Raw genomic sequence first — 26,341 nt, 5'->3', positions numbered from 1 at the left:
CCCTTCCTCCTTTCTCCCAGCTTTATACTGAGCAGACGTCATATGGTCTGGAATATCCCTTTGGTCAGTTCGGGTCAGCTGTCCTGGTTGTGTCCCCTCCCAAGATCTTGCCCACCCCGTCCCACTGTGGGGGGGGGGAAATGTCAGAAAGAGCCTTGGTGCTGTGTAAGCACTACTCAGCAGTAGCCACAACACCAGTGTGCTATCAACACCCTGCCAGCTCCCAGCATAAAACACAGCACCATGAGGGCTGCTACAGGGGAAAACCAATTCTGGCTCAGCCAGACCCGATACACTATGTCTTCCCAGTTATGCCAATTTGTACAAGCCCAATGCTCTGGGAAGGTGGGATTTGGTTGGATACTGTGTTTTTGTAAGTATTTGGTGATTTTGCTTGTTATCCTGCTGACTACACCAATGTGTCGTGGATGGAAATATTAACACAGTAATGATTTAGCAGCAAATCAAGATTTATTAACGATTAGCAGCACTTAATCATTAACCAATTTAAGGATTTACAAAATAATTATGTAAAATACATTATGATTAAAATAGTGACTTAAATACCAGTTCGAAAAAGACAAGATTCACACCAATTTACTATATGGTACCTTAAATCAGTATATATATGTATGTATATATTCATAAACACAAGACGTACAAACACACAGACAGACAAAAGTATTTGGATCTAGTGAAATATGTATGTACCCACACTCGTGAAAATAACAGTAGGGGTCGGGGTCACCATTAGCCGGGGTCCTTACTTCTCCATGCAGGAACAGGAACGACACAACACCAATATGATGATCAGATCGTCCACCTTTATTTCCCAATCCTGGTTACATTTATATCCTACTAAGTTCCGTACACGCGCTCATCTATCTTCTAATAGGCTACAGGTCATCTACACGCGCTGTTCACGCGCCTCTACAAGCATTTGCATTGGTTAATTGCAATTAGCACGTAAAGCCCAAAACTTGCCAAAACTCCCTTATCTCATACCCTGTTTTGCTCAGACTTGTGTGCTTTTGCTGACCACAGGTGTTTCTCACTTATCTGCTGTCTTGTGTGTTTTTGCCAGCCTTATTTTGCTGGCCTTGTCTTCGTCCTTGCATTCTTCTGCCTGCACTAACTTCCCCCCAGCGCGGCCCAGACTCCTACAACTAGGTAGAGAGGTAGGTGAAAGAGAAGCTAGCCCAAAGTTAAAATTTCCCTCCTCTTGAGTTTAAATACTCACAATGCATCAGCATTCCTCAATGGGTGATAATTGAGACGAGAGGGGATTGACTTCACTCACTCTGGCCCTTTGTCGGCTTTGACGGCAGACAGTACCTCAAGGAGTTGATACCCGAGAGGCATCCCAGCTCAGGGGAGATGCTGGTCACAGGCCTGCTGTGATCCAGGAGAGTTCAAAGGGTCTCACTTAGGGTCGCTATTTATAGGGTCCAAGATAATTGACTTTTGTCAGGCACTTTTCCACTGTGGCCCAACTCGAGTGATGAAATATTCTGGTGTTTTCCACCAGTTGCACAGGCCCAGAACTTGCTGGATGTGCGGTGTCCCAGGTACAGATGTACCAGGCTGTCAGGAGGTGATGGACTGTTATTACCCCTCCCAAGCGATAGGGAGGGCAGGAGCCAGGCATGTCAAGGGGGTGCCTTAATGCTCTGGTCCACTGCCATTTGCAATCCATACCTCCCTAGGTTGGTATGTGGCCCAGGAGGGGGGCTGGAATCACACCAAGCACACCGAGCAGCCCAGCAAGGAGGGCTGGGGAATTGCACCACCACACCCTGCCACTGCATGTCATCACTATTAGAGTTGCTATATGCCATATAAATGGTATTACAGTAAGAATCACCCAAATCAAGGAACAATGGACTTCGATGAAACCGAACTAAGCACAGTGGTGATGGAACTTCAACTGACGCCCAGCAACTTCCTCAAGATTGACGTCTTCAACCCGCAGACTGTGGGTGTGGGCCACGCCAAATACACCAGCCGCAAGCTCCAGATGTGGCATGCAACAATCCGACACCACACACTATCTCTCCTATCCTGAAAGACTGTTACAACAGATGGAGCCCCAAAGTCATGGATTAAATGAACTTAACGGACGTGTTAGAGGGATGGCCCATAGTCTAAGGGAATAATATCTCTGTGTGTGTGTATATATATCCCAAAGACAGGGAAAGTGGTGGTGATTAATTGGAAAGTGTAGGATCTGGTCATGGCATAGATGGTATAGAATAAGAGGTGGATAATGTCCTAGGTTTGGCTGGGATAGAGTTAATTTTCACAAGAACCTGGGAGGGGGCACAGCCAGGACAGCTAACCCAAACTAGCCAGGTGAATATTTGATACCATATGATGTCATGCTCAGTATATAACTGGGGGAGATGGCTGGAGGGAGGCGAGATCACAGCTTGGGAATGGGCTGAGCACCAGGTTCCAGGTGGTGAGCAATTGCATTGTGCATCACTCAGTTTATATATTATTTTATTAGTATTATTGTTATTATTGTTTCTTCTCTCCTTGTGTTGTCTTATTAAACTGTCCTTATCTCAACCCATGAGGTGTTATCTTTTTCTTCTGCTTCTCCTCTCCATCCCACTGGGTGGAGGGGAGGAGTGAGCAAGCGGCCTCATGGTGCTTAGTTGCCTGCTAGGCTTAAACCACAACAGTACGTAAAGCCTTGAACTTCTGGATGAAGCCTTCACCCCAGGGCCGTCCCTCTGACCAGAAGATAAAACAAATGATATCCTGCCTTCTGCCCAGTTGTTATACAAATGAAGATACTGTCCTTAATCCTTGTGCAGTGTGGCAGTCAGCACCTTGACCATCAAATATAACTGAGTTGAAACCTTTATTTTATCCTTGAGATAGTGAGGACTTTATTTACTTAAGAAATCTGAAATTGTTTCTGGATTTTGGACAGGATTCAGCCAACTGTGATTGTATTATATTCACTCAAAGGAAGAACGCATCATGACCGTGAAAAGGAAATCAGGGCGGAAATCAGGAGGTCTAAAGCCCAGCTGGAAATTAATCTGGCTTCAGCAATCAAGGACAACAAGAAATGTTTCTATAAGTATGTGAGCAGCAAAAGAAAGACCAGGGAGAGTCTCCATCCCCTGCTAGATGCAGGAGGAAACATGGTAACAAGTGATGAGGAGTAGGCTGAGGTGCTTAATGCCTTCTTTGCCTCAGTCTTTAATAACAAGACTAGTTGTATTGAGGGAATCCAGCCTCCTCAGCCAGAAGACAGAGACTGGGAGAACGACCCCCCCGCATTCCAGGAGGAGATAGTCAGTGACCTACTGCATCACATAGACACACAAGTCTATGGGACCGGATGGGATACACCCGAGGGTGCTGAAGGAGCTGGCTGGGGTGCTCGCCAAGCCGCTTTCCATCATTTCCCAGCAGTCCTGGCTGACCGGGGAGGTCCCGACAGATTGGAAACTGGCCAATGTGACGCCCATCTATAAGAAGGGTCGGAAGGATGATCTGGGAAATTACAGGCCTGTCAGCTTGACTTCGGTGCCCGGGAAACTGCTGGAGCAGCTCATCCTGAGTACCATCACACAGCACATGCGGGACAACCAGATGATCAGGCCCAGTCAGCATGGGTTTATGAAAGGCAGGTCCTGCTTGACAAACCTGATCTCCTTCTATGACAGGGCGACCTGCTTATTGGATGAGGGAAAGGCTGTGGATGTTGTTTACCTTGACTTCAGTAAGGCCTTTGACACCGTTTCCCACAGCATTCTCCTGGTGAAACTGGCTGCTCGTGGCTTGGATGGGCACACGCTTTGCTGGGTAAAAAACTGGCTGGATGGCCGGGCCCAAAGAGTTGTGGTGAACGGAGTTAAATCTGGTTGGTGGCCGGTCACGAGTGGTGTCCCCCAGAGCTCGGTTTTGGGGCCACTCCTGTGTAACATCTTTATTGATGATCTAGACGAGGGGATCGAGTGCACCCTCAGTCAGTTTGCAGACGACACCAAGTTGGGTGGGAGTGTTGATCTGCTCGAGGGTAGGGAGGCTCTGCAGAGAGACCTGGCCAGGCTGGAGCGATGGGCTAAGGCCAACTGGAGGAGGTTCAATAAGGCCAAATGCCAGGTGCTGCACTTGGGCCACAACAACCCCCAGCAGCGCTACAGGCTTGGGGAGGAGTGGCTGGAGAGCTGCCAGTCAGAGAGGGACCTGGGGGGGTTGATTGACAGCCGGCTGAACATGAGCCAGCAGTATGCCCAGATGGCCAAGAAGGCCAACGGCATCCTGGCTTGTATCAGAAATAGCGTGGCCAGCAGGGACAGGGAAGTGATCTTGCCTCTGTACTCGGCCCTGGTGAGGCCGCACCTCGATTACTGTGTTCAGTTTTGGGCCCTTCACTACAAAAAGGACATTGAATTACTCGAGCGTGTCCAAAGAAGGGCAACGAAGCTGGTGAAGGGTCTGGAGCACATGTCGTATGAGGAGCGGCTGAGGGAACTGGGGTTGTTTAGTCTGGAGGAGGCTGAGGGGAGAACTCACCGCCCTCTACAACTAACTACCTGAAAGGAGCGTGCAGAGAGTCTCTTTAACCAAGTAACAAGCAATAGGACAAGAGGGAATGTCTTCAAGTTGTGCCAGGGAAGGTTTAGACTGCATATTAGGAGGTATTTCTTTACAGAACGGGTAGTTAGGCATTGGAATGGGCTGCCCAGGGAGGTGGTGGAGTCCCCATCCCTGGAGGTGTTTAAGAGCAGGGTTGACATAGCACTGAGGGATATGGTGTAGTTGGGAACTGTCAGTGCTAGGTTAACGGTTGGACTAGATGATCTTCAAGGTCCTTTCCAACCTAGATGATTCTGTGAAGTCTTTTGAAGTGACATGCTCTGAACAGCAGTGTCATATCTAGCTTGTCAGAAGTCAGCCAGTTGTTTCTTCTTGACCTCATTTCTTCCAAGCCTTCTCTGCTTGTAGCGGAGTTGTCAAATATGATGAAGAATGAATACAGCTGTGTCATTTGTCTGATTTTGGTACTAGAGCCTGTGTTTTATGTCTTGTTCAGTTGGTGACTAAATATGGATGTTGAAAGTAATTTGATTGTGATTGCTCCTTTTGAGACTCCAGAAATGTGGCTTTGAAATACCGAGAAGTTTTTAACAGTGGTTGGTGAAGAATTTCAACCAATGAATCCAAATATATTTGTCTCTTATTGATCTGAAGAAAGAATTTGATTCCTTGTCCAAACCATATGTTTCTATTTTAGTGTCCTATAACATTTGTATATGTTAGGAAGTCTCCAGGACTCTGCTCTGTAAAAATGCCTCACTTTGAGAATTTGTTTTCATTTGTCCTGTTTTATATTATCTTGTCTTTAATGCCATACACCTGTCTGTCTTCCTGTGGCACAGGCTGATATAAAATTGAAAATCTGTGTAGTTGCTGGAGAGAAAGAGTGCTTTTGGGTTCCACCATTGGGCTCTCCATACACTCATGAAGATTAGCCAGGTTAAACAAGAGGATTAATTTGTCCTGCGGGGGGAGTGTTGCGGTATGTTAGCAGGCCTTGAGCTGGGGTCCCTCTATTGGAGTTTGGATCGTCAGTCTGTATTTTGATGGAGGATCTTGAGTATAGCAGTCACCGTTTAATGAAGTTGTGGGCTGTCAAAGAAGGTGACTGGTCATGATTTTAATATCTTCATCTGTGCTGAGCATCACTTCAGGATGGCAGTGGCTATGTGAGTATTCATCTTTGTTGGTAGCCACAAAATGAACAGCAATCTGTTAGGTTTTGTCCTCATTACTGTTGTCATATAGATGATGATGAACCTTATCAACCTGATGTTTTGAAAACATGAAAGCATTGTCACTGATTGTGTGTCTTAAAATTCATAGGTAGTTTTTTCCTCTTCCCTCCTTTTTTTTAGTGGTGATACCACCTGTGCAGCAGTATGGAAACTGAAGTGTCTGCAGCTGCAACTCACATGGTCAAATGCATAGATACTGTTGTAGTAATTTAACATTAAGGTATTCATACAGTGAAAATTTAATTTATTTATATATCCCTCCCCCCCCCCCCCCCCCCCCCCCCCCTTCTAGCTGTGCATAATTTCATTCAGGTGCCTTGAGTGTTTTCTTATTTGCATTCATTTATTCCGCTGCTGGCCCCAGTTGTTTCCTATCTTTACTATTTTATAATTGTCTACCTTGGTCTTCCCCTCCTCCCTCCGCCCCCTTTCACATTCTCTTCAAGGTTTGGGATTTCTTTGCACCTGTGTTATCTCATACAACATCAGAACTATGGAGTCTGCTGTGTGTAAATTTGACTTTTTTTAATTAATCTCCTTGAGATTTCATCAACAGCTTCAGATGATTAACCAGTCCTCTGGATATAAATATGTACTGTATACTAGAAGTCTGTTCAATGATGTCCTAATTGAAAAATAAAATGTAAAGGGAGACCGTATTCATAAGTATAAGCAAGAGGGGGAGGAGAGCAGAGTTATGGTTGAGCTTTCAGCCTTAATTCTGGATTTCAAGAGCTCTGAATGCTTGGTTTGTTAGCATTAATGTTGCACTAACTTAGGGTATTTTTGCATGAAGGTGTGTGTGTTTAATCAACTAAGCATGAAAGCCTTTGCTTCTGTTTGTCCCTATTAAACAGTGGCAACAAAAGAAACAGACAGGAGATGGGTCCAGAACAAAGCAGAAATAATGGAGTATTTCACCCCAAAAAGGAGAGTGAAATGAGAAGTACAGAGTAGGCAAAGACAGACTCAGTGGCCAGAGGGTGTATAATGTGTTGGAAAGAGCAGTAATTCAGGCATGTTTGCTGCCCAGAGCCTTCAATCTGTGATCTCCGAGTGGCACATATGTCAGAAGTGTTTGGCCACCCCTGCTATAGACAAAAAATGTAATGTTTTTCCTAGAAGAAACCTCCGTAGGGTTTTAAAGGGCCACTGTCTAGGATTGTCAGCTCAAATGCTAATCCACCTAAAACTGGAATCATCTGGTTAGGATAAAAATCCCTAAGCAAGAGCAGGACTGGCTAACTTCTTCCCTTAGCTCTTGCATATGATTATGCATACATGCACACAAGTAAAATTAAAGTAACGGTAGTGCTGAATATTGCAGTTTTCTGCAGACTGCAGCACCTAATTACTCCCAGTTTCTTGGGTAAATACATCCATTTTTCCAAAACTGGCTAAATGCATACATTTTTTTCAAGATACTGTACTGCTTTATTTTCAGTACTTTCAAATCTACTCATTCATTTAAAAAAAATTTAAAAATTAACTCCTGTCTCTCCTTACCTGCCTCTCTTTGCCTGCTGCTTCTCCCCATCCAATAGCTACAAAGACTTTTGAGTGCGATGTTCTCAAAAATCATGAAAACTGACACTTTGTTTGACATGTCTCTCCCTTTAAAGTTATATCTATAAATAAGGTCTTGCCTCATTTGAATGAAAGGGCTCAAAAAAACGCTGTTCTTATTTTGTTGCTAGCAGTAGGGCTGAAGTGCCCAACCCTCTCCCAAACAGCATTTCAGTGACTATGCCAGCTAGTTCTGACCCTACATTTGTGGTAGTCAAATGTTTTATTTCCATCCTCTCCAATACTCCCTCCAACTGGCCTCATTTGGGTTCTGAGTTTGTTTTATAATATCTAAAAGGCAGCTTTTTTTTTCAGGCTGTTAATTCAAGTTTCTCTTATGCCCTTTGGTTTGCCCAGTTGAAGTGGAAAGCACTCTGGTTTTTGAAAAGACTGAGAGCTAATTGTAGATTAAAAAACTATCTCAATGTTTTTGATATTTGTGGTTTGGATTTCAGGAATGGCATCTTTAGTTACTACTTATACACATATTTCTTGCAGTTCTGTGCATTTCAGACTGCACTGTAATATGTGATGACATCTTAATGGTGTAGCTCTAGTCCATGCTTTATAAAATATCCTGGGATGCATTTCCTGTCCGTAATCAAAAGCAGAATAGAGGATGTAATTTTATTTGCATGGTCAATGACCTCTTAATTTTCTATTCTCACACAAGTTTTGTGCAGCTACTGGATGCAGCTGCCAAAGCAGCGACAATAGAGGTTTAGTCTCTATAATGGATGCTTAAATAGCCCTGAGTTTGTTAGGGGCCGAGTAACTTTAGGCTGCTGAGAGGACAGGAAGGTAGTGATCAGACTGTTTGTATAGTGATATTTCCGATGCAAGAGATGTTCATTGAGCTTGAGTAAGGAGGATTGCAAAAGAAGTTTGTAAAATTTAAATATGTTATTACAAATATCCCCTAAAATGTGCTGGTAGTAATAGAACTGTAGAATTTCTCAAGTACTGTACACAGTAGCTTAAATTTCAGCAACTTTTTGAAGCTAGAATATTTAAAGTCTGTTTTCATTACAGCCAAACAAAAATATCTACTGAAGAAAACTAGCCTTGCAGAAGGGCAAAGTTATGAATGTAACAAAGATAGGGGAATCGTATCAAATCAAATATGAGAGTAGTCTGGAGTGAGTCATTTCCCTGTCTTCTGGGGTTCAGTGTCTGCTGCATCTCAGAAACTTTGATACCTAACTGTGCTTACTGGTGAAGGATGGGTGGGTGGGTGGCGCATCTGCATATGCCGCTTTGGACATGCGAATTGACCTGGATTTTTAATCGTATATATAATCAACATCACATAAATACTCTCCAGACTAAGTTAGACTTAAAGAAACTGCACTAAAGAGAGACTGAAGTTCACAAAACCAGCCTGCAGAGCCCCTCTGTCACCCACAGAGACTCTGTATGTGTCCTACAAAGGGCAATAATTATCTTTGACAGAAGTGCAATTATATGTCATTGGGGCTGTCAGAATTGTGTCTGGTTGCACAAGAACTGTCACAGAGTCTGGAAAGTGAGAAGCATGGACTTTCATCAGCTCATCTATTCCTTTATATTTTTCAATATGACGTCAAGAAGTTGTTGCAAAGATGCCATGATGATGGGGACAAATTGAATACCTTTTAAAGACTGGCTGCAAAGGGCCTGACGCACAGCCTCAGGAGCTCTGGCAAGCTTTGAAGAATTTTATGTGGCCTTCAGCCTGATATCCTTTCATTGCAAACTCTTATTTGAAAGAGCTTATGTTGTGCCATGAACTTAATTGACCTTTCTCACTTAAGTACCGATGTAGAATATTTGCTGTGGCTTTGTAGAGTCTATGGGATAAGTATAAACTGAATCAGTGAATACAGCTAGAAGGCATGTTTACTTATTTTAGCTATGGACACACATATAAGGGCAAACCTTCTTGAAAAAAATAATTTTTCAGAGTCAAATTCTAATAGAGGCAAAGCTTTTATTTTAAAATTTGTTGCCTTTGTTCAGCTTAACTACTACAGTAAATGTTTTTATTCCTAAAGTATTTCTTTTCATGTTTTTATAAGGTGTTGAAGGAATTTCTTCATTTTCCCTGAACATATCTTTTACTTCTTAAACCAATGAAGACTCTTTTGGCAGCATGTATAATAATTTATCATCTGTACAGAAAGAACCTAATAAAAGTTCTGCAGTCAGTGAGCTATCTTTTTATAATCACATTCTCTTTGGATTATTTGCTATTTGCAATAGTGCCTTACTGATGTCTGTTCAGTTTTTCTGCTCCTCCAGTAGTCAATGAGAGAGCCTGGGTAGTCATGTAGACCAACTAAGTTAGAGTTGTAAAGACTGTGTTTCTTTACCCAATGTAGTAATTGACTTATGGTTAAGATGGAAAAAAATCAATTAAATTAGCAATGAGCTCCAGTTCAGGTATGGAGACTCATTTTTCTGTTGCTGAAGGGTCAAGAGCTGGGACTGTGTAATGACAGAATGTGTGAGAGAGGAGTTGCACAAACATGTTTTCCCTTCCTTGCTATAGCAGATGTATTCCTCTGATGTGAAGGTAGCAAATACTGGGGAAAAAGATATTTATATATGGGGGGGGGGGGGAGGATGGTGACCTATCTTGGATATTAATGGTTAATTATACCCCATACCTTAAATATAAACTTCCTAGTTTTCCCAGAATGGCATATTTTTAGATTTTTTTACATAGAAGTTTTCCATATTATGTATAAAGAAGGGTCTGATGAACCTTACAAAGGGCTTAAGGGACCTTTTCGATCATCTTGGCCTAATTTGGCAATACTGTTTAAGAGACGTAAGCAGAACTCTGAAGTAGGCTTTATGTAAGTGATTTTTATTCTTTATATTGTCATTAATTCATACTTCTCCAGGGAAAATGAGAGATCTGCATTTTTATGACTAGAGCTATGTCTAGTAAAATTTATTTCTTTAAAAGCTGTACTCTAACAGCTGATATTGTAAGGTAGGGAGAGCCTGGCCAACAGCTGCGCAGGAGCTGCTCTGATGTTCACATCAGGTATTGCATGAAATTAGCACAAGAAGCAGTCATGCATACCCAACTGCAGAGTTGAGTAGAGCACGTGCCTATCTTGCTGTATGTGCACTGTTCATGCTCTTCAGGAAATGGAAGTCACTTTCCTCAGTCCAGCTCTATGAGGTTTAGGTGAAAAGTTAATGGGTATATTTTATGTTTTCTTACAAAGCTCTTAGAGATTTTAGTTGAGCTGATCTCATTGGTTAATTACTGATTTTGCCAAAATAGTAAGTTGGAATAATAATCTGCTTCTCTCTAGCACCTTTAAATTTATAAACTTGAATTTTAGTACCTTGTTGAAGAAACATTTACAAAAAAGTAACTTCTTCCTTCCTCCCCGCCCCCAGCAGTGTTTTAGAGCACTTTGCTGCAAGGGACTGCCACCACCATGTCCTGAATATGACTTGGTTTGCATAGGCCTCACTGGTTCTGGCAAGACAAGTCTTCTGTCACAACTTTGCAGTGAAAGCCTGGAGAATATAGTGTCTACCACAGGTAGGATGCTTCCTTTATTCCATGGTGTGCTGTAATGTTGCCCAAAGGTAACTCTGAAATGCATAGCAAAGGTGGTAGAGAACTTCAGTTTAGTTATCTTGCATTTGAAAGTACCTAATGGATTGCTTTGAAGCTACCACTACTTACTCTTTCAGTGTTTGGTCATACACTGGGGAATATCCATGAAAATATACAATTTAAAATATGTCGAAAGTCAGAACATACATTCTGGTGTAAGTAGAATCTTTGGAAATGGACATTCACAGTTTACTGTAGACAGACCTTAAAAGGATTGATTCTTCTCTTTTGGTTTTTAAGCAGTCTTGTTATACAGACAGAAAAAAGGAGAATGTGATATGAAATAGAATGGGACAGTGATGCTCTGAAACTTACATCAGGATTTATTTCTTCTCATACTTGATCACTGACTTGTGGTATATGCTAGCAATCAAAAGAATAAATATTATGGAAATATTTATTTCTGGTGATACTACTTTCTTTTACATTGGCAAAGACATTTGTTTATGTAATAGGAGCAGACTGAGATCAGAGTTTCAATTTACAAAAAGCTCTAGTGGCATTGAGAAGATTCATAAAAAAGCGGACACAACAACCACAGCTAAAAGGTATCTTAAGTTCAAAGAATATGGATGAGGGAATCCAGCCTCCTCAGCCAGAAGACAGAGACTGGGAGAACAACCCCCCCGCATTCCAGGAGGAGATAGTCAGTGACCTACTGCATCACATAGACACACACAAGTCTATGGGACCGAATGGGATACACCCGAGGGTGCTGAAGGAGCTGGCTGGGGTGCTTGCCAAGCTGCTTTCCATCATTTACCAGCAGTCCTGGCTGACCGGGGAGGTCCCGACAGATGGGAAATTGGCCAATGTGACGCCCATCAATTAGAAGGGTCAGAAGGATGATCTGGGAAATTACAGGCCTGTCAGTTTGACTTCGGTGCCCGGGAAGCTGATGGAGCAGCTCATCCCGAGTACCATCTTACAACACATGCGGGACAACCAGATGATCAGGCCCAGTCAGCATGGGTTTATGTCCTGCTTGACAAACCTGACCTCCTTCTACGACAGGGCGACCTGCTTATTGGATGAGGGAAAGGCTGTGGACCTTGTCTACCTTGACTTTAGTAAGGCCTTTGACACCGTTTCCCACAGCATTCTCTTGGCGAAACTGGCTGCTCGCGGCTTGGATGATCGCACGCTTTGCTGGGTAAAAAACTGGCTGGATGGCCGGGCCCAAAGAGTTGTGGTGAACGGAGTTAAATCTGGTTGGTGGCCGGTCACGAGTGGTGTCCCCCAGAGCTCGGTTTTGGGGCCACTCCTGTTTAACATCTTTATTGATGATCTAGATGAGGGGATCGAGTGCACCCTCAGTCAGTTTGCAGACGACACCAAGTTGGGTGGGAGTGTTGATCTGCTCGAGGGTAGGGAGGCTCTGCAGAGAGACCTGGCCAGGCTGGAGCGATGGGCTGAGGCCAACTGGAGGAGGTTCAATAAGGCCAAATGCCAGGTGCTGCACTTGGGCCACAACAACCCCCAGCAGCGCTACAGGCTTGGGGAGGAGTGGCTGGAGAGCTGCCAGTCAGAGAGGGACCTGGGGGGGTTGATTGACAGCCGGCTGAACAGGAGCCAGCAGTGTGCCCAGGTGGCCAAGAAGGCCAATGGCATCCTGGCTTGCATCAGAAATAGCGTGGCCAGCAGGGACAGGGAAGGGATCTTACCCCTGTACTCGGCCCTGGTGAGGCTGCACCTCAATTACTGTGTTCAGTTTTGGGCCCCTCACTACAAAAAGGACATTGAATTACTCGAGCATGTCCAAAGAAGGGCAACGAAGCTGGTGCAGGTTCTGGAGCACATGTCGTACGAGGAGCGGCTGAGGGAACTGGGGTTGTTTAGTCTGGAGAAGAGGAGGCTGAGGGGAGACCTCATCGCTCTCTACAACTACCTGAAAGGAGGTTGCAGAGAGCTGGGGATGAGTCTCTTGAACCAAGTAATAAGCGATAGGACAAGAGGGAATGGCCTCAAATTGCGCCAGGGAAGGTTTAGACTAGATATTAGGAAGTATTTCTTTCCAGAAGGGGGTTTTGGGCATTGGAATGGGCTGCCCAGGACAGTGGTGGAGTCCCCATCCCTGGAGGTGTTTAAGAGCAGGGTCGACATAGCGCTGAGGGATATGATGTAGTTGGGAACTGTCAGTGTTAGGTTAATGGTTGGACTAGATGATCCTCAATGTCTTTTGCAACCTGGATGATTCTGTGATTCTGTGATTCTCTGAATTTATATATGCATGCTGATATAGATGAACCAGAATGCCTAATATGGAAAAGGATATTTTGATTAAAAATAAAAAAAACAGAAAAAAACAAAACCAAACTTGTAGAGTGAGGAAAAAGGAATACTTGGGTGCAAAGTTCAGAAAGAGGACAAATTAAGTCATAGAAATGGAAGAAATCTGGTTCTGTGGCTAAAATGATTTAGTAAGATTGATTTGGTGGGGGAGCAGATAGTGAGTGTTCTGTAACTTGTTGTGGAGGTTTGAACTCAGCTGGCAGCCAGACGCCACGTGGCTGGCCGATCACCTCCCCCTCCCCCCTCTGGTAAGATAGGGGAGGGACAAAAGAAGATAATTCATGGGTTGAATAAAAAGAAAGAATTTACTAAATATAACAAGAGAACAACAGTAACAATACTGAGTTCAAAAAAAAATGGGTAAAATGCAACAGTGGGTTACCGAGCCCGGCGACCGCCCCCCCCCCCCCCCCAGCAACAATACCGCCTGACGAGCAGATGGCATGTGTGCGAGAGAGCAAGGGAGAGAGCCCGCCCACTTAAATCCCTGGGCACAACATCACATGGTATGAAATACTCCAATGAAAATTAACTCCATCCTGGTTGAAACAGTCTCCACCCCTTATTCCAAACCATTGAGGTTATACTCATTTTTCCAAATACATCTTAAGGAATTACCACCCCCTTTTTTTCCCGGGTCTCACAGATATCATTCCCTTAGTCTATGGACCATCCTTCCACAATGTTTGCCGAGTTCCTTTAGTCCATAACTTCGGGTTACATCTGTTATGACAGTCTATAAAGCTGAGGAATGAGGCGGAGTTGGCTCAGTCGGTGGAGCAGGAGGCTTTGGAAGTGGCACGGGGATGTTGCAAGGCATCAATTGCCATAACAGGGTTATTTGACAGTCCAGTTCATTGGCTATTCTCACCTAAAATCAAATCTCCCTGAGGCACACATCGGACCTCTCCATCCTTCTGCATTACCCACCAAGTGCACCCAGGTCCTTGGGCAAAAGTAATCCCACACATGGGTTTACCTTTACCCAATGCAGGAGTAACCCAGACGGTCTTCCCCAACATATTCCTAATGCGCACTACGGGGGCTTTATCCCCATCCACGGTATGTAGGAGGTTTGATTGAGCAGGGCCAGCTTGCTTGGCAGATCCTCTGGTATTGACTAACCAGGTGGCTTTTGCTAAATGCACGTCCCAGTGTTTGAAAGTTCCACCACCCATTGCTCTCAGTGTCGTTTTCAGCAATCCATTGTATCGCTCAATTTTCCCAGAGGCTGGTTCATGGTAGGGAATGTGATATATCCACTCAATGCCATGTTCTTTGGCCCAAGTGTCTATGAGGTTGTTTCGGAAATGTGTCCCATTATCTGACTCAAATCCCTTCTGGCATGCCATGCCGCCATAAGACTTTCTTCTCAAGGCCTAAAATGGTGTTCCGGGCAGTGGCATGAGACATGGCATAAGTTTCCAAGCAACCCGTGGCTGCTTCCACCACTGTAAGTACATAGTGTTTGCCATGCCAAGTTTGTGGGAGTGTGATACAATCAATCTGCCATGCCTCCCCATATTTATACTTTGACCATTGTCCTCTGTCGCAGTAGAGACGGACACGACAAACATCAGATTGTGCGAAAATGACCAAAATGGCTGCAAAAGCCCCTTTATTGTTCTAACAAGCCTTTTTATAACCCTCTTCAAAGTAGGTGTTCATACAGGATTGGTTTACTTTAGTAACTTACAGTTCACGATTGGGTGATAGTTTCTCGCCTGAATCGTCAGGACAGTTCTTAACTTAGTTCTCTAATCTTGTTTCCATGGCACTTCTCGGGACTTTCTGGCCTCTCATGGATACACTGGAATCTCGTCAAGGTTAAATTCTTCTTCAGTTAGACTAGAGGCAGACCCGCTGCCTCCCCCGACAGTCCTCCATACCAAATGGGTTTTAACCATTTGGCTTGCTTCATCGTAGCACGTGTCTCACATTCATGGATTACCTGTGCAATAACATCCATGGTTAAGTCCACCCCTTGGTCACAAGCCCATCTGTATGTTGCATCTCTTCCCTGATGGCCTGAGGAGTCATGGGCCCAGCGAGCCATAAATTGTTCACCCTTATGTTGCCAGTCCAGATCTACTTGAGCCACCTTGATCTTGGCAGCCTGATCCGCCTGTTGGTTGTTCCGATGTTCTTCAGTGGCCCGGCTCTTGGGTACGTGAGCGTCTACATGGTGTACTTTCACAACCAGATTCTCGACCTGAGCAGCAATATCTTGCCATAATTCAGCAGCCCAGACGGGTTTGCCTCTGCGCTGCCAGTTGCTCTGTTTCCACTGCTGTAACCACCCCCACAGCGCATTTGCCACCATCCATGAGTCAGTATAGAGGTAGAGCACTGGCCACCTTTCTCGCTCAGCGATATCCAAGGCCAGCTGGATGGCTTTCACCTCTGCGAACTGACTCAATTCACCTTCTCCTTCAGCAGCTTCAGAAACCAGTCGTGTGGGGCTCCACACAGCTGCCTTCCACCTTCGATGTTTCCCTACAACGCGACAGGAACCATCGGTAAACAGGGCATATCGCTTCTCATTATCCAGTAGTTTATTATATGGTGGGGCCTCTTCAGCACGTGCTACCTCTTCTTCTGGTGCCATTCCAAAATCTTTGCCTTCTGGCCAATTTGTGATCACTTCCAATATTCCTGGATGACTGGGGGTCCCTATTCAAGCCCATTGTGTGATTAATGCGATCCATTTACTCCACGTGGCATCAGTTGCATGGCATGTAGAGGGGACACTCCCTTTGAACATCCAGCCCAGCACTGGCAGTCGGGGAGCCAGGAGGAGCTGTGCTTCAGTCCCGATCACCTCTGAAGCAGCTCGGACCCCTTCATATGCTGCCAGTATCTCCTTTTCGGTTGGAGTATAACGGTCTTCTGATCCTCTGTATCCCCGACTCTAAAACCCCAGGGGTCAACCCCAAGTCTCCCCTGGTGCTCTCGGCCAGAGACTCCAGGTAGGGCCATTCTTCCTGGCTGCACTGTAGAGCACATTTTTAACATCTTGCCCTGTCCAAACTGGCCCAAGGGCTACTGCATGAACTATTTCCAGCTTAATTTGCTCAAAAGCTTTTCACTGCTCCGGGCCCCATACAAAATCATTCTTTTTCCGAGTCACTTGAGAGAGAGGGCTGACAATCTGACTGTAATTTGGAATGTGCAGTCTCCAGAAACCCACAACACCCAAGAAAGCTTGCGTTTCCTTTCTGTTAGTTGGTGGGGACATAGCTGTTATTTTATTAATCACCTCCATTGGAATCTGACCACGTCCATCTTGCCATTTTACTCCTAAAACCTGAATCTCCTGTGCAGGTCCCTTGACTTTACTACGCTTTATGGCAAACCTGGCTCTCAGAAGGCTTTGGATTATTTTCTCCCCTTTCTCAAACACTTCTTCTGCTGTATCACCCCATATAATGATGTCATCAATGTACTGTACATGTTCTGGGGCTTCACCCTGTTCCAGTGCAGCATGGATCAGTCCATGGCAAATGGTGGGGCTGTGTTTCCACCCCTGGGGCACCCGATTCCAGGTGTATTGGACACCCCTCCAGGTAAAAGCAAACTGTGGCCTGCATTCTGCTGCCAGAGGGATGGAGAAAAATGCGTTGGCAATATCAATCGTGGCGTACCACTTGGCTGCCTTCGACTCTAGTTCATATTGCAGTTCCAACATGTCTGGCACGGCAGCACTCAGCGGTGGCGTGACTTCATTCAGGCCACGATAGTCCACTGTCGATCTCCACTCTCCATTAGACTTTCGCACTGGCCATATGGGGCTGTTAAAGGGGGAGTGCCTCTTGCTGATGACTCCTTGGCTCTCTAGCTGACAAATCAGTCTATGGATAGGGATTAGAGAGTCTCAATTGGTGCGGTATTGCCGTCGGTGCACGGTTGTAGTGGCAGTTGGCACCCGTTGTTCTTTGACCCTCAGCAATCCCACAACAGCAGGATCCTCTGAGAGACCAGGTAACACAGACAGCTGTTTAATTCCTTCTGTTTCCAAGGCAGCTATACCAAAAGCCCACCGATACCCTTTTGGGTCCTTAAAATACCCTCTCCTGAGATAATCTATGCCAAGAATACATGGAGCATCTGGGCCAGTCACAATGGGGTGTTTTTCCCACTCTTTTCCACTTAGGCTCACCTCGGCCTCCAATACAGTCAACTGTTGCGACCCCCCTGTCACTCCTGAAATACAAATGGGTTCTGCCCCTTTAAAATTTGATGGCATTAGGGTGCATTGCGCACCAGTGTCCACTAGAGCCTTATACTGCTGGGGGTCAGATGTGCCAGGCCATCGAATCCACACAGTCCAGGAAACTTGGTTGTCCCTGTCCTCCGCCTGGCTGGAGGCAGGACCCCTCTAATGTTGGTCATAATACTCACTAACGACAAATGGGTTAGTGTGGTGTGCACGGGTTTCAGCCTCATCTTGATCACTCACTTCTTGTGAATACAAGTCAGGAGTTCTTCTCATAGGATCATGAGCAAAGTTGACCTTTCTGCTCTGTTTGGGCACTTGATTACTGGAAACGGGAGCAGCATTTCTCCTGAAAGGACCACGTCCTGTACTTGTTCTTCCTTCCAGCTCACATACTCGCTTTTCTAGGAGGTAGGTAGGTTTTCCATCTCATTTTTTCATGTCTTCTCCATGGTCACGCAGGCAATGCCACAGCTTCCCCCGTGGTGTGTACCGGTTCTCTCAAGTAGAGAAACGACTGCTCCTAATAGCCGAGATTCTGGTTGTGGTGGTTTAGGCCCTGCCGGGGTCTGAGACCACGTGGCTGCTGCCCCTCCCCCACAAAGGGAGTGAAACACAAAGCCCCAGGGCTGAGATAAGGAGAGGTTTAATACAACAGTGCAACAGCAACAAAACAAACAACAACTATAACAATAACAGTAATAACAATGAACAGAGCAAGATATGTACCGATACAGCAGTGAGGAGACCGATCGCACAAAACACGCATTCACCGATTCTCCCTGCGCTCCCGCGCTTCGGTGCACGGAGGTGACGTCAGCATGGTATTGAATAACCCAGCTAGAGCTTCCCCCCCACTGCTGGGGAAACTTAACCCTATCCTAGCTGAACCAGGACACTGGTCCGTGCAGGTGGGGAGTAGGACATTTCCTCTTTAAGTTGCTGGACATCTTGAGATAATTTGTTCACAGCCACGATCATGGGGGAAGAGACATTTTCTTCATATTGTCGTAGTCGGTGAGCCAGTTCATCCACTGTTGGTCCCTCTTCATCTTTCCATTCCATTAGCGCTAATGCACTGGCATATGATGAGGGTGTGCTCCGTACAAAAGTCCTCCACATGGGTCGGGTGCATCAGACTTCATATGCATCTGTGGGTAGCCGTGCATTATCTGGGTCATAGTAAACTGCCTCCCGCACAGCTAGCTCCCTCAAGTATTGAATGCCTCTTTCCATAGTGGTCCACTTTCTTGGTCGACATGTCAAGTCGTCCTTGACGGGATACCTCTCCCTCACACTTGATAGAAGTCGCTTCCAGAGACTGAGATTTTGTGTCTCCTTTCCAATGGCTTTGTCAATGCCCCCTTCCCTACACAGGGATCCCAGCTGCCTCACCTCCCTGCCCTCTAGTTCCATGCCACTGGCCTCGCTATCCCAGCACCGCAGCAGCCAGGTAACGAGTTGCTCACCTGGATGGCAGCTGGAATCTTTTCTTGTGTCTCGCAACTCACTCAAGGACAAGGATTGGGTGACTATCACTGGCTCTGCCTCCTCCTGTTCTCGTGGTGGGCCTGGTTCATCATCACCCTGTACACTGCGAGGGGATTTTTTTGTGTATTTCTTCTTCTGTCTGGGAGCAACTGACACTGTTGTGGGTTGGTTCTCTGGTTCAGCTGCAGCGCCTGTGGTCGGGCTTGTAGTGGCTGCAGTCTCTGTTGCTTGGTTACTCTTAAATAGTAGCTTAACCATAAACAAAACCTGAACCACATGCAGGAAAACACTAACTCCTAACAGCACGGTAACCATGGTTAGGTCAACATTCCACAGATATTTGAACCCCCCAAATTTCTCAAACACAGCTGTAAATAGCCCCAGGGCCGATGACTGCACGTTATCATAGATGAGCATCACATAGTACAACAGAAACAAAACCTTAACCCACCTCTCACGGAAGGTGAGCAACAGCATGGGAAACACGTATTGCATATGAGGTGATAAGATCTTAAGGAGCCAAGCAATCCACATTTTCCGTGCCCCACGTTGGGCGCCAAAAACTGTGGAGGTTTGAACTCAGCTGGCAGCCAGATGCCATGTGGCCGGCCCTTCACCTCCCCCTCCCCCTCTGGTAAGATAGGAGAGGAACAAAAGAAGAGAATTTGTGGGTTGAATAAAAAGAAAGAATTTACTAAATATAACAAGAGAACAACAGTAACAATAGTGAGTTCAAAAAGAAAACGGGTAAAACGCAGTAGTGGCTTACCGAGCGCTGCGACCAACCCCACAGCAACAATACTGCCAGACGAGCAGAGGGGCGAGTGTGCGAGAGAGCAAGGGAGAGAGCCCGCCCACTTAAATCCCTGGGCACGACATCACATGGTATGAAATACTCCAATGAAAATTAACTCCATCCTGGTTGAAACCAGGACACTTGTGTATATAGTTATAGGGCTTGTTGTGGTTTAACCTCAGCCGGCAACTAAGTACCACACAGTCGCTCGCTCACTCCCCACATGGTGGGATAGGGGAGAGAATCAGAACAGTAAAAGTGAGAAAACTCATGGGCTGAGTTAAAAACAGTTTAATAAGTAAAGAAAAATAGAGAATTCATTCACTATTTCCCATTGGCAGGCAGGTGTTTCTCTTGGAAATATTCATGTTTTCACAATATATTTTGGCATTCTGATGGCACTGTCCATTTCTTACTGCCCATTCTATGGTTACTGAAGCTTAAGGACATAAACTATTAAAGCTGACCAATTTTATTCCATACTATATTCTAGGACCCTGGATAAGTAGCCAAAATTAGTCCTAAGCATTTTTACAGCACAGAAGGTATTCCAGATACAGACACTCAAAAGAAAGCTCGTATTTACCTGCTAGCATAGGACCTTTCTGGTCCATACATAATTCCTTTTAATTTCATTTATCAGTATTACTGGCTGACCAAGTACAAGAAGCTGCTGCTTCTGCTCTTTGCTCTTGAACTTCATTGCACTTCTGGTTGGTTGTTGGGATTTGTTTTAAACAAGGGAATTAACATTAACTGCAAAATGCAGCACTCAAACATTAATTCCACCACATAAACCAGTTTGGAACTGCTGCTCAGAGACTATATATAGGCATTCTCAAGTGAGGAGATTATGGCTAAACCAGCTGCAGTCTCTCTTAAACATACAGAACCAGCTGGATTTGATGTAGCTCAGCTCTGCAATTTTAAAAGTGACAGCACCGAAACATCATTTTCTTTGATAAGTATTGCTATTTGAGTCTCTTCAGCTCATAACATTAAGTTACAAAAGATAGCAAGAACTGTCTGAAGATCAAGTAACATCTGGAGCATGACTTCAAAGATTAATGCAAGATCGCTCATTAGAAAACCACTTACGTTTGTGTATACCCAATAATGTGTAGCTGAAAATTTTCCTATCACAGTCAGAACCTGCATATGACATCAACTTCATAGTTTCCAATAAGATCAACAAAAAGATGCTTAACTTGTAAGTATCCCAGAGCTATCCGTTTCATATGTGTTAAAATACCCATTTTTATTACCTGGTTTAATCTAACAACCTTTTTGAATTTATTAGAGACCAACACAGCTTTATTTAAAGCTGCATCCAAGCATAATTTGGAATTTTGAGGACCATCTAACTCAAGTTGTCCTTCAAAATATGCAGCTACTTGTTCTTTAAGAAAAACCTGTCTCCTGGAAATATTCATGTTTTCACAATATATTTTGGCATTCTGATGGCGATGTCCATTTCTTACTGCCCATTCTATGGTTACTGAAGGCATCTGAAAATTTAAAATAGGCATTATATTTCATTTAAGTGAACATAAGCCAGACTAACAGGATACAGAATTCTATTACAAATGATGTGCCTAGGTTAATATAAGCAAGTTTTTTTTCAACTGGTATGTGGATTTCTAAAACTTATGAGAAACTACTTAAGTAAGTTCCTTTTGGATAAACTCCAAAGCAAACAAATGAGACAGAAGAGAAACTTTCTAGACTGCAGATTAGTCTGAACAGAAACTTGCAAAGAGCACTAAGTAGAAAAGTGGCCACCCTAATTGGATTGAAATCTGTACTTTGTTTACTCCTTCAAATGCAACAAGTCAATAAACTTTAATTCATTTTACATGAAGCAACACATCTGAACACACACCAGTCATTTATAGTCTAATCACCGTAACCATATTAATGCTTATGCATAAGAAGTGAATTAACCTCACCCTCTCTAATATATAAGCAGAAAACCCCATACTCTCACTGAAAGCCCTACGGGTCTTGCCTCTTCCTAAAAAGCTTAACCAAATAGGAGATAGTTGTACTAGACTATAAATCCAACCAGGTAGATTGTCAATTGATTCAGGACAAGAGCCCTAGTGCTAACAACCAGTCCTTAGCCTTTGGTGGCATGCAAGCAGAATGTGAATCAAGTTTACAGTTTCTTCAAATTTACCAGTTTTTACCTGTATACAGAAACAGCATTACATTCCATAAAAATCACATATATTGACTCAACCCTATATACAGATTTCCAGGTTTTAAATGGCAGCTTCCTTATTGTTAAACCAGAAACAGAATTAGTTCTCTCTGTAAAACATCATAGCAAACAGCTGTGCTGAAGTTAGTTGATCTAGAAGTAATACAAGGAGTTCAGGTTTGAGGATTAATGGGTTTCATAGTGTCATGGTTCAACCCAGCCAGCAACTAAGCCCCACACAACTGCTCACTCACGCCCCAGAGTGGGATGGGGGAAAGAATCAGAAGGGTAAAAGTGAGAAAACCCACGGGTTGAGATAAAGACAGTTTCATAGGAAAAGCAAAAGCTGCGCACGCAAGCAAAGCAAAACAAGGAATTCAGTCACTCCTTCCCATGGGCAGGCAGGTGCTCAGCCATCTCCAGGAAAGCAGGGCTCCATCACACATAAGGGCTACTTGGGGAGACAAGCACCATCACTCCAAACGTCCCCCCTTCCTCCTTCTTCCCCCAGCTTTACATGCTGAGTATGATGTCCTATGGCATGAAATATCCCTTTGGTCAGTGGGGGTCAGCTGTCCCAGCTGTGTCTCCTCCCAACTTCTTGTGCACCCCCAGCCCACTCGCTGGTGGGGTGGGGTGGGGTGGGGTGAGGAGCAGAAAAGGCCTTGACTCTGTGTAAGCGCTGCTCAGCAAGAACTAAAACATCCCTGTATTATCAACACTGTTTCCAGCACAAATCCAAATCATAGCCCCATACTAGCTACTGTGAAGAAAATTAACTCTATCCCAGCCAAAACCAGCACATGGCTTTATATTGTAGCTGTGGTTCATGGACTTGAATTTTATGATTGTCCCTTAAGAACCCTAACTAGTTTTCAGTGTATCCTTGTTTAAATACAAGATCACAAGGTTATTTAATACAACTGTAAGTAAACAAAGTAAAACAGGTACAAGAAAATACTGGGGTTTTTTTCTGCAATGAACAATTAACCCATTGCCTTCCTAGGGGTGTTATTAGGAATGTTAAAGAGATCTGACATTTCATTGTGTCAGATTCACATGTTAATGCATAACTCAAATGGTTAGAGGGAAATTGTTGATTTGAGTAATTCAGTCTTTTCTTTTTCTTTCTTTTTTTTTTAATCCTCTTCTTCCCCCCTTTATCTTTAGAGTTCACCTGAAATTAGTGCAAGTTCACCTGGAGTCTGAAAGCAATACTAACAACAATGTAATATAGCAGTATAGATCTATCAAAGGAAATAATGAAAATATGATTTATTTTAAAATTACATTTCTTACATGTTTCTAGATAGTTGAAACAAAATACCATCATTTAATTAGGCAACTTGAAGAATGAAAATGGACTCTGGGCAGCATCCAATCAAAATTATGCATATCTAGGCTATTCAGCTTATAAAAAAAAAAAATCTACCCATATGTACCATGTCTGTGCTATATTAGAAAATATGTTTGAGAATCCAAGAACACAATGTGACAACTTCTCTATGCAGTTTTCAAATTATAACCTGTATTTTGCTTTTCTCATCAATGCCACTCAGGTCCATTCCAGTTTTTGCTCCTTTCTAGGAGGAGAAAGAGCAGATGTAATTTTTCCTATATAAAGTATTATATATACTTGCATGCATGCATGCACTGAACATGCAGAATCTAGTATGTAGTATACTGAGGGATTGCTGGAAGCCTTTCATATTCCCTTTCTCTTGGCCGTCTGAATTTCCAGTTAAGGGAAAACAAACTTTAATGAAGTTTTTTAGTTTTAAACATATAATAGGCTAATAGAGGATTCATAGATGCTTCTAGTGTGCTTGTAACCATTTTAATACATAACACTCAGGTCTGTAAAAGGATCTTTCTGTTAATAACATTTATAGACAGGATTAATACTCTAGGTGTAACGAAAGCCTGTGAAGTTTAAATGTAAGAAATCAGTGATTCGAATTGCATGTTCTCTTCCACATCTCCTAAAAATTGCAGAAGGATCACTTAATGTTACTGGTAATCTGAAATCTAAACTTTAGTTCCAGATGCGTTAAAAGATCATTTTATAAAGGTATATTCTGTACTAACTCCTTACTAAATGGTAGATGGCCTGGATGGAAGTTTTGTTCTGAATTTAATGTATGCCAGCTATTTAATAGTATCTTTGTAAATTTCATCGCTCATACCAATTCCCCCCCCCCCCCCAATCTTATAACTGATATTCATAAACATCATATTGAAACAGAATTTCACATTCAAAATCCTGGTTCTTGGTGAAAAAAGTAGTCTTTTCTGAATGTATGCAATTGATTTCAAATGGCCTCTTTATCAAATAACTAACTATTACTCTTTATTTCTCTGTTTAGGTTTTAGCATAAAAGCAGTGCCATTCCAGAATGCCATCTTGAACATAAAAGAACTTGGGGGTATAGAGTTTATTCATTTGATTATAAAAACATGCAGCGTCTAAATCTCATCATACCAAACTGTTAGTTGTTTTAAACTTAAAAATGGTAAATTTAAAAATTCCAGTGTGGCTGGAATTTAAAACCCATGTTTCACCACAGCAGATAAAGTTGAGAAAAATTGAACAAATGCTGACTAGAAAGAACAAAAAGTAAAAAGCGGGAGGAGCAGAAGGCTGATAAGTATCTGGTGTACCTCCTTAATGTCATTTCTCAGACTGCAGAGTGTAAGGGAAAGAATGTTGTTTTCGCATAATAAGCCTGATGGGAAGGGCAGGAGCGATTCACCAAAGCAATCAACAAGAGCAATTCACAACCATTGAAATCCCTGGCCTAGGGCTAGAAGGCAAGTGATCTTTTTGTCAACTGTGATGACCCAGTACTTGGAACTGGCTTTAGACGGATGCAGATACCGAAAGACTTGGGGCGAACTTTTCCATCTTAGTACGCTTGCGTGATGAGCTCATGCATATTAACTTCTCCGCCCTGGAGAAAGCCAAGGTTCATTTCCATGAACATGCCAGGTATGAACACAGACATGAAGGGGCGTATCGGTAGGCGGTTCGGGAGGTCTGTACACCCTGTAGTACTCAGCCAATGAGGAATCAGGGGAGGGAACTGGCGGTTGGGAGAAAGGGATATAAACCATTGCATGATGGCTGGTAGGCGCGTCCACTTGATGGGGGCGCCCGGTCTTGCAAGAGCGTAATAAAGAGTGCTTCACACCGCATCCTGTCTGAGCCGCTGATAATTGGCAACTGAGCGTTTCTCACAATTTGGGGGCTCGTCCGGGATCAAAGTCGTCGCCTGGGAGTCTCCGCCGTTGAGGGCGAGGAGGCGCGCCCTGTTGATTTCAACGGTCTCGCGAATCATCGACGGTGACTCCACGGGGACCGACTGAGATCCTGAGACTGATAATATAGACGGGCCTTGTGAACCACTGGGGGCAAAAGGATAAAAAAAAAAAAAAAGAGGAACTTTGAAAAGCACTGTTAGACCAGGCAACTCTTGTGCACGGACCAAGGTAAGAAAATTGGACTGTTAAGTACTGCCTTGGTGGTCTGGGAGATTCTGGTGGGTGGGAGCGAGTGAGCTGTACGTCAGTACGGGCTGAGGACGGAGTCCGCAGTGGCGGCTCTGCTGTGCCTCAAGGAAAACGACCAGAAGTCTTGGGGAAAAAAAAAATGGGGAACAACAAGACTAAGCTTAGCGGGAATTCAGGGAAGGTCCCTGAAAACATTCCCCCGTACAGTCCATTGGGGAGAATGTTGTTATGATGAAGGAACGTTCTGAATACAAGGGGAAGGACAAAAAGAAAATGACACATTATTGTGTTTTTGTGTGGACAAAGGAGCCCATTTTGGGACGTAAGGCTTTTTGGCCAAAATATGGGTCAACTAAGAACTGGTTATGTCAAGACTTAAACTTCTATGTGAGTTCAAAGACCCCTTTTTCACAAGAGGGGTCTGACTACACCTCCTGTTGGGTCCAACAAAGGACTGAACACCTTTTTACCTTAAAGGTGGAACAGGAGGAACGGAAAGAAACTGGGGATGAAAAGCCTCCAGAAGCTATCGTTGTGGGAGACTGTGGCATTTTGAGAGAGAATGCCCAGAGTTAAAGTAATTCCAATCACGAACTTTGAAGACATAGAATAGAGGAGTCAGGGGCTCTTTAGCTATAGATCCCACCAAGAGCCCTTGATAAATTGGAGGGTGGGACCCCGGGAGTGATACTGGGGCAAGCAAGACTTCTTTAATTATATTCCCTTGGGGTTGGAACTAGCAGACCAATGGGCATAAAAGGGGAAGGGTTTACGGCTTCTGTATTTAAAAAAAAAAAAAAAAAAGGGACAGTTGTGGGACAACTGTTATATGTCCTAAAGG

At 44.0% G+C, this 26,341-nt stretch overlaps 1 pseudogene; it reads left to right on the top strand.

Annotated features, from left to right (window-relative positions):
* The first annotated feature begins 428 nt into the window (after positions 1 to 428).
* Positions 429 to 26,341, top strand: part of LOC141917620 (ADP-ribosylation factor-like protein 15) — a 312,613-nt pseudogene continuing 286,700 nt past the window's right edge.

This window comes from Strix aluco, chromosome W (genome assembly GCF_031877795.1).
Source record: "Strix aluco isolate bStrAlu1 chromosome W, bStrAlu1.hap1, whole genome shotgun sequence".
Classification (NCBI taxonomy): Eukaryota; Metazoa; Chordata; class Aves; order Strigiformes; family Strigidae; genus Strix; species Strix aluco.
The sequence above is the reverse complement of the archived record's forward strand: the minus strand, read 5'-3'. Positions and strand labels throughout refer to the sequence as shown.